Here is an 8,320-nt window from a genome sequence, read left to right on the forward strand (position 1 = left end):
AATCGTTCATCACATAAGCACATCAATCATTTAGCATTGATAATGTAAAGCACAACACACATATCATAAATCATTTGTTTAAAATGCACAAGCAATGCGTGCGAATGGCATACGAGGATGACTGATATACACATAATTTGCATAATGACATGGCTAGTCTAGATACAATTTAATGATGCAAAAACAAGCCTTAAAATAAATTCAAATGTCCTCTCCCCATTTACTTGTTGGGTACAGAAGCTCACGTTCGGTACGGGTGAGATCCGACGTGAGAAACGTAAATTCAAGTAAAACCTATCATAAGTGAATGGGGTTAGCATTTCACCACCTTGGGGTCAAAACTAACGAGGTTTGATATTTAAATCATATTTAAAATCATAAAAGAGGGTTGTCCATCCATTTTGGGTCCATTCGGGCTCAAAAATCCGACTGGGGGGCCAACAGGTGGGCTAGACAGCCCACCTGTCTTCGCCCACCGGTCTTCACAGGTGGGCCGGATAGAACCGATGGGCCCCCTCAAGTGGGCGGGTTCACCCGTCGGTCTTTGCCCACTTGTGGGGGTAGAAATTTACTTTCTTCTTTGAAACATTCCTCAACCTTGGGAAAACCAAATGGAGCTGTTCCAATCACATTTTTCACATATCTAAGGTCTTATAAGATGATTCTAACCTAGATCTAAGTTAGATTTAAGGATTGAAAAATAATCTTACCTTCCTTGCTCAAGAACTCTTCCAAAACCCCAAAATCACCTCTTAACTCAAGAAATCACCAATACTTCTCAAATCTTATAAACACTTCTTTAAACCTCCAAAATCAACACATAGACCATCTATTAAATCTTAGATTCATCATCACAAGTGGGATTAACAAGATCTCAAGGAACTCTACCCAAATTAAGGGTTTCACTTGGGGTTTGGTGAAAGTTTAAGAAGTATAACTTTCGCTCACCTCAAATCCTAGGTCTCTTCTTGGGGATCACTTTTTCGGTGCCGGAATGAGAAGATCAAACCTCGGCGTCACTTAAAATCATTTCTTCCTCCTTTTTCTTTCCCTTTTTTCTTCTTCGTTCTCTTTTTTTTCTTCCTTTCTTTCTCTCTTCTTTACTCTTCTCACCAACTCTTTAATGCATTAAATGAGAAAAAGGAAAAGACACAATAAGTACTATTTATACTAGAGAATATCTAGTAACCATATGGGTGGGTCACACAGGTGGGCGGGTTCGCCCGCCTGTGACCACCCACCTGTTGGTCAAAACTTAGCCAAACTATTAAGATTTTGATGGAATTCGACTCGACATTTATCTCACTCTCGGTACGAGATATATAATATGTATACACTTTAGGATACAGCTACATACCAGCACTACCCATACATGGCCTTATGATATGTGCATGTACACGGCTTGGGTACACTCGTCTCCTCTGGCACTGACTCGGACTTGTTTGGCCAACCTGTGTTCAAAGTCACCCTTGCCATCATGGTCTATAAGGAACCCGCCTTAACCCTCTCTGGTTCGGGTCCTGCATGGTTAAACCGGGTCAACCATGTAATTAAACTAGGTTTTAAAAGTGGGGTATCACACCTCGTTCACACAAAACCGGATCGATGACCGAGTTAACTCCGGTTAATCCAAACCTATCAAGATCATCTGATACAGTATCCCACCACATCATACCCACATCTAAGATAAGTGTTCAAAAGTTCAGCGGAAGACTTAAATTATCTGTAAATATCCCCAATATACTTGATACCTAATATATAGCTAAGTACATGTGGACCCACAGGCATGATATTTACACAAAAAGAATAACAATTTACATATCAAGTACACAAAAGGGGTGATCATCAAAAATCAAAAAGCGAAATCATGTACGGTGTCATTACTGCGGTCCCGCAGTACAACCCTCACACATGTAATCAGCACCGTGCTCATACTCCTCAGGGACCCATCAATCCTCAATAGGAAACTCGAATGTGGGGCCTGACTCCTGATCTTCAGGTGGGTGACCTGTAAAATCATCTAAAAGAGGTGTACATGTGGGATGAACTCACTAGCTCAGTAAGTGAAAAGAAAGACCACACAAACATTCACATCCATAGGCACTATATGCAATGTAATTAATTTTAATCTTATCCACCTATACAACATTACTAAGTCTTAGATTATGTGCTACTCACAATCACAGTGCGCGTATACCCCGGGTACAAGTCAGGAACTCCATCCTACGATACGCCCATAGGGTGGTCGGAGAAGGCCCACCGTGAGTACTCAGAAAAGTAAAGCATGCCTACTACTGGCTCTCAATATAAAAGTAAATGACTGAAATATAAAGGTGTCGACCCCAAAAATTTGAAAGCAGTACGATTGACCCTCTTAAATATACCACCGAGGTTGTCGACTGCCCTAATGACTAGCCGGGCGTATGTCTAACCGCCACAGTGACCCGACAACTGCGACCAATGCTTCCTCCTAAGTGATAACCCAACACCTCAACCCCTGTTGGGAAGGGTCGTAGCACAGGGAATGATAATCTTAAATCGCATACTCCTATATGACAAAGTAACGATTGTATAGTGCCACCGCGTCTTATACCACGGGCCACCAATGCACTCTTTTCTAAACCGACTATGGCGTCTAGTCTAATAATGCATTATGCACAATAATCCAACCATTCATCACATAAGCACATCAATCATTTAGCATTGAGAATGTAAAGCACAACACATATCATAAATCATTTGTTTAAAATGCACAAGCAATGCATGCGAATGGCACACGAGGATGACTAATCTACATATAATTTGTATGATGACATGGCTAGTCTAGATAGGGGTGTCAACGGTCCGGGTCGGTGCGGTTTCGATCCGGTTCCACCGGTTTTGGTGTGAGTTTGGAAGTGACCGAAACCGACCCAATAAGGATTTATCGGTTTCGGTCCGGTGTCGGTTTCGGTGCGGTTTGGGTTCGGGTTGGTACCGGTTTGGATTTATTAGGTTCATTCGGTTTGGATCGGTTTTTTAAACCGGTATGGAGCCATTAGGAAACAACCAAATGATGAATTGTTGAACTTCGATTTCTTAAATCGATTTGTAACCGGGTTGGTTTTGATTTTTGGTCTAGTTTGAATTCGATTTTCCATACAAATGTATACAAAACTATTCAAATTTTAATTTTTTTAATGAATTTTGGAGTGTTTCGGTTTCTTACCGGTTTGGTTTCGGTTTCGGTCCGGGTTTTGAGTCGGTTTCGGTTTGGTTTCGGGTTCATCCGGTTTTCGGTGCGGTTCGGTTTGGTTTTGGGGTTACAATACTTGAAACCGAACCGAACCAATAAGGCTTCGGTTCGGTTCGGTCTGGGTTGTTATCGGTTCGGTCCGGCCGGTTTTACCGGTTCGGTTTAGGAATTGACACCCCTAAGTCTAGATATAATTTAATGGTGCAAAAACAAGCCTTAAAATAAACTCAAATGTCCTCTCCCCACTTACCTGTTGGGTACAAAAGCTCACGTTCGGTACGGGTGAGATCCGGCGAGAGAAATGTAAATTCTAGTGGAACTTATCATAAGCGAATAAGGTTATCATTTCACCACCTTGGGGTTAAAACTAATAAGGTTTGATGTTTAAATCATATTTAAAATCATAAAAAAAGATTGCCCGCCCGTTTTGGGCCCATTCGGGCTCAAAAAATCCAACAAGTGGGCCAAACAACCCACCTGTCATCGCCTGTCGGTCCAATAGGCGGGCCAGATAGTCTGCCGGTTCAACCGATGGGCCCCCTCAGGTGGGCACATTCGCTCATCGATCTTCACCATCCTGTGGGAACTAAGGTGCTGCCCCAACAGGCGGGCCCCTACAGGCCGGCAGCTTCGCCCGCTGGTCTTCGCCCACCTATGGGGGTGAAAATCGATTTTCACCTTTGAAACATTCCTCAACCTTGGGATAACCAAATGTGACTGTTCCGATCACATTTTTCACACATCTAAGGTCTTATAAGATGATTCTAACATAGATCTAAGTTAGATTTAAGGATTGAAAAACAATCTTACCTTCTTTACTCAAGAACTCTTCCAAAACCCCCAAAATCACCTCTTAACTCAAGAAATCACCAATGCTTCTCAAATCTTGTAAACGCTTCTTTAAACATTCAAAATCAACACATAGACCATCTATTAAACCTTAGATTCATCATGTCAAGTGGGATTAACAAGATCTCAAGGAACTCTACCCAAATCAAGGGTTTCACTTGGGGTTTAGCAAAAGTTTAAGAAGTATAGTCTTTGCTCACCTCAAATCGTAGGTCTTATGTTGGGGATCACTTTTTTAGTGCTGGAATGAGAAGATCAAACCTCGACGTCACTTAAAATCATTTCTATCTCGTTTTCTTTTCCTTTCTTCTTCTTCGTTATCTTTTCTTCCTTTCTTTTCTCTCTCTTCTTTACTCTTCTCACCCACTCTTTAATGCATTAAATAAGAAAAAAGAAAAATACAATAAGTACTATTTATATTAGAAAATATCTAGTAGCCACATGGGTGGGTCACATAGGTGGGCGGGTTCGCCTACCTGTGACCGCCCACCTGTTGGTCAAAACTTAGCCAAACAATTGAGATTTCGATGGAATTTGACTCTCGACATAAGATATATAATACGTATATACTTTAGGATATGGCTACATACCAGCATTACCCGTACATAGCCTTATGATACGTGCATATACACGGCTTGGATACACCCGTCTCCTTTGGCACTGACTCGGACTTGTCTGGCCAACTTGTGTTCAAAGTCACCCTTGCCATCATGGTCCATAGGGAACCCGCCTTAACCCTCTCTGGTTTGGGTCCTACATGGTTAAATCGCGTCAACCGTGTAAGTAAACCAGGTTTTAAAAGTAGGGTATCACATTTACCCCCCCTTTTTAAAAATTTTATCCTCGAAATTGGCGTATCTGGTTGTTTGAAAAGATGAGGGTACTTGGCTCGGATTTCATCTTCGTTCTCCCAAGATGCTTCTTCAAGTGAATGGTTAGCCCATCGCACCTTTATGAAGGAAATGGAGCGGTTGCGAAGGGCTTTCACTTTTCAATCCAAGATTTCAGCTGGCTTTTCTTTATAGGTCATATCAGCTTCTATATATTCTGGTTCCAAGGGTAACACATGCAATGGATTGTAAATATATCACTTCAGCATAGATATATGGAATACATTATGAACATTTCCAAGCGAAGGTGGAAGAGTAAGCATGTAGGCTATTGAGCTAACCGGAGTCAAAATCTCAAATGGGTCAATGTATCTCGGGCTCAACTTACCCTTTCTATAGAATCTATGCAACCCTTTAGTAGGAGAAATCTTGAGAAACACCTTTTCTCCTGCTTGAAACTCAATGTCTTTCCTACAGGTGTCTGCATAGCTCTTTTGACGTGACTGAGCTGCCTTAATCCTTTCTCGAATAACATCGACCTTGTCACATGTCATCTGTATCATTTCGGGTCCTAACATTCGGCGTTGGCCTACCTCATTCCAATACAGAGGAGTTCTACACTTCCTACCATATAATGCCTCATATGGAGCCATCCCAATTGTAGCTTGATAACTGTTGTTATAGGCAAACTCCATAAGGGGTATATATTCTTCCCAAGTACCACTCATTTCCATTGCACATGCCCTGAGCATGTCTTCTAATATATGTATGGTTTGCTCTGACTGACCATCAGTCTGTGGGTGGAAAGCAGTACTCAAGTTCACTTGTGATCCCAAAACATGCTGGAAACTTTTTCAAAATCTAGAAGTGAACCTTAGGTCCCTATCTGACACAATGCTCACTGGCAGTCTATGCAAGCACACTATGTTATCCATATAAAGTTGTGCTAACTTGGCCATAGAGAATTTGATCTTGATGGGAATGAAGTGAGCAGTCTTAGTAAGCCGATCAACTATCACCCAAATAGCATCCATCCCCTTAGGTGTGTGTGGTAGTCTGGTGACAAAATCCATCGTAATCCTATCCCACTTGCAGTCTGGTATTGGGAGTGACTGAAGAGCACCATAAGGTCAATGCCTCTCAGCTTTTACTTTTTGGCATGTAAGGCAAGTCGCCACATATAGGGTTATTGTGGTTTTCATGCTTGACCATAAGTAGTTTTGTTTGAGGTCCTTATACATCTTTGTACATCTTGGGTGGATTAAGTACTTAGAGCTATGTGCTTCCTGCACTCTCTTATCTTGTATCTCCAAATCATCGGGCACACACAACCAACCTCAAAACAATAATGCCCCGTTGCTGTCTAAAACAAAGTCAGGGTTATTCATTGTTTGCTCTTGAATCTTAATTCTGATCTGTTGCAACTCAGGATCCAAAGGTTATTTCATTATCACCTCTTGCCTAATAGACGGGTGCACCTGTAAAGCTACCAGGGATATAGTTAACCATTTAATATTTTCTAGTTGATGTTCAAGCTCTAAGGTTACTCCTTCATATAAGAAGGTTTCATCTATTAGCATCGCCTCTTGTACAAGTTGTGGGCTGACTGCTAAGTATGAGAGTGACAAAGTCTGTGCCTTCCGACTCAACGCATTTGCCACTACATTAGCTTTGCCAAGATAATACTGAATGTCACAGTCATAGTCTTTCATGAGCTCGAGCCATCTCCTCTGTCTCATATTCAAATCTCTTTGGGTGAAAAAGTACTTAAGGCTTTTGTGATCAGTGTATATCTCGCACTTCTCCCCATACAAATAATGTCTCAAAATCTTTAAGGCAAAAATGACTACGGCTAGTTCCAAGTCATGAGTGGGGTAGTTCTTCTTATATTCCTTTAGTTGTCGGGATGCATACGCTATCACCTTACCGTGTTGCATGAGAACACAACCCAACCCGACCTTAGAAGCATCAGTGTAGACTGTCATTCCACTTGTGCCTTCAGGGATGGTCAACACAGGGGCTGACATCAACCTTTTCTTCAATTCCTGAAAACTCTTCTCACATTCCTCTGTTCATTCAAATTTTACCCCCTTTTTGGTTAACTTAGTCATTGGTGCTGAGATCCAAGCAAAATTCTCTATGAAGCGCCGGTAGTACCTAGCTAAACCCAAGAAACTTCTAATTTCTGTAATGTTCTTGGGATTCTCCCACTCTACTACTGCTTTCACCTTATCAGGATCCACTTCGATTCCATCCTCAGACACTATGTGTCCAAGGAATCCAACTTGCTTAAGCCAAAATTCACACTTACTGTATTTGGCAAACAATTGTTGTTCTCTCAGCCTCTGTAATACCATCATCAGGTGTTGAGTATGATCATCTTCCGTCTTAGAGTAGATCAAGATGTCATCAATAAAAATAATTACCCATTTATTCAGGACATAGTGAAATACTCGATTCATTAAATCCATGAATGCTACCGATGCATTGGTTAATCCAAAAGATAATACTAGGAACTCATAGTAACCATACCGAGTTCTGAAAACTATCTTGGGTATGTCACCGCTCTTTATCTTGAGCTGATAATAGCCTGACCTAAGGTCTATCTTTGAAAATACATTTGCACCTTGTAGTTGATCAAAAAAATCATCAATGCGTGGCAATGGACACTGGTTCTTAATGGTTAGCTTATTCAATTCCCGATAATCAATGCACATACGCAAGCTGCCATCCTTCTTATTGACAAACAATACTGGGGCACCCTAAGGTGAAACACTTGGGCAAATAAACCCCTTCTCCAATAACTCTTACAACTGCATGTGTAACTCCCTCAATTCGGCTGGTGCCATCCTGTATGGAGCTTTAGACACTGGAGCTGCTCCAGGAATCAAGTCTATGGTAAATTCCAACTCTCTATCAGGCGGTAGATGCATCAGATCATCTGAAAAGACGTCAAAAAATTCTTTAACCACCTCTACCTTTTCTAGAAGTGTAACCTTTGCATCAACATCAAGTACCGATGCTAAATAACCCTGACATCCATTTTCCAACAACTTTACCTCTTGAAAAGCGAAGATGAGGACCTTTCTAGCCTGTTTTATTTTATCTACTTGGTATACCAGTTCTTTCCCTTCATCATTTGTCACCCTAATTAATTTTTTGACACATATCACATTTGCTCGATGGGCCGACAACCAATCCATGCCTAGTATAACGTCAAAATTCTACATGTTGCATTTGATGAGTTGTGCATTCAATTTCTTTCCACTGATTTCAACTGGGCATGGCCCTACACCTCCTTCAACTGTGTAACTTTGCCTGTAGGCATACTAACAATCATCTCATAATCTAGTGTCATGGGCGACATACCAAGTTTCTTAGCAAATCTCTTAGATATGAACGAATG

This window comes from Macadamia integrifolia, unplaced genomic scaffold, assembly GCF_013358625.1.
Source record: "Macadamia integrifolia cultivar HAES 741 unplaced genomic scaffold, SCU_Mint_v3 scaffold_19A, whole genome shotgun sequence".
NCBI classification, from domain to species: domain Eukaryota; kingdom Viridiplantae; phylum Streptophyta; class Magnoliopsida; order Proteales; family Proteaceae; genus Macadamia; species Macadamia integrifolia.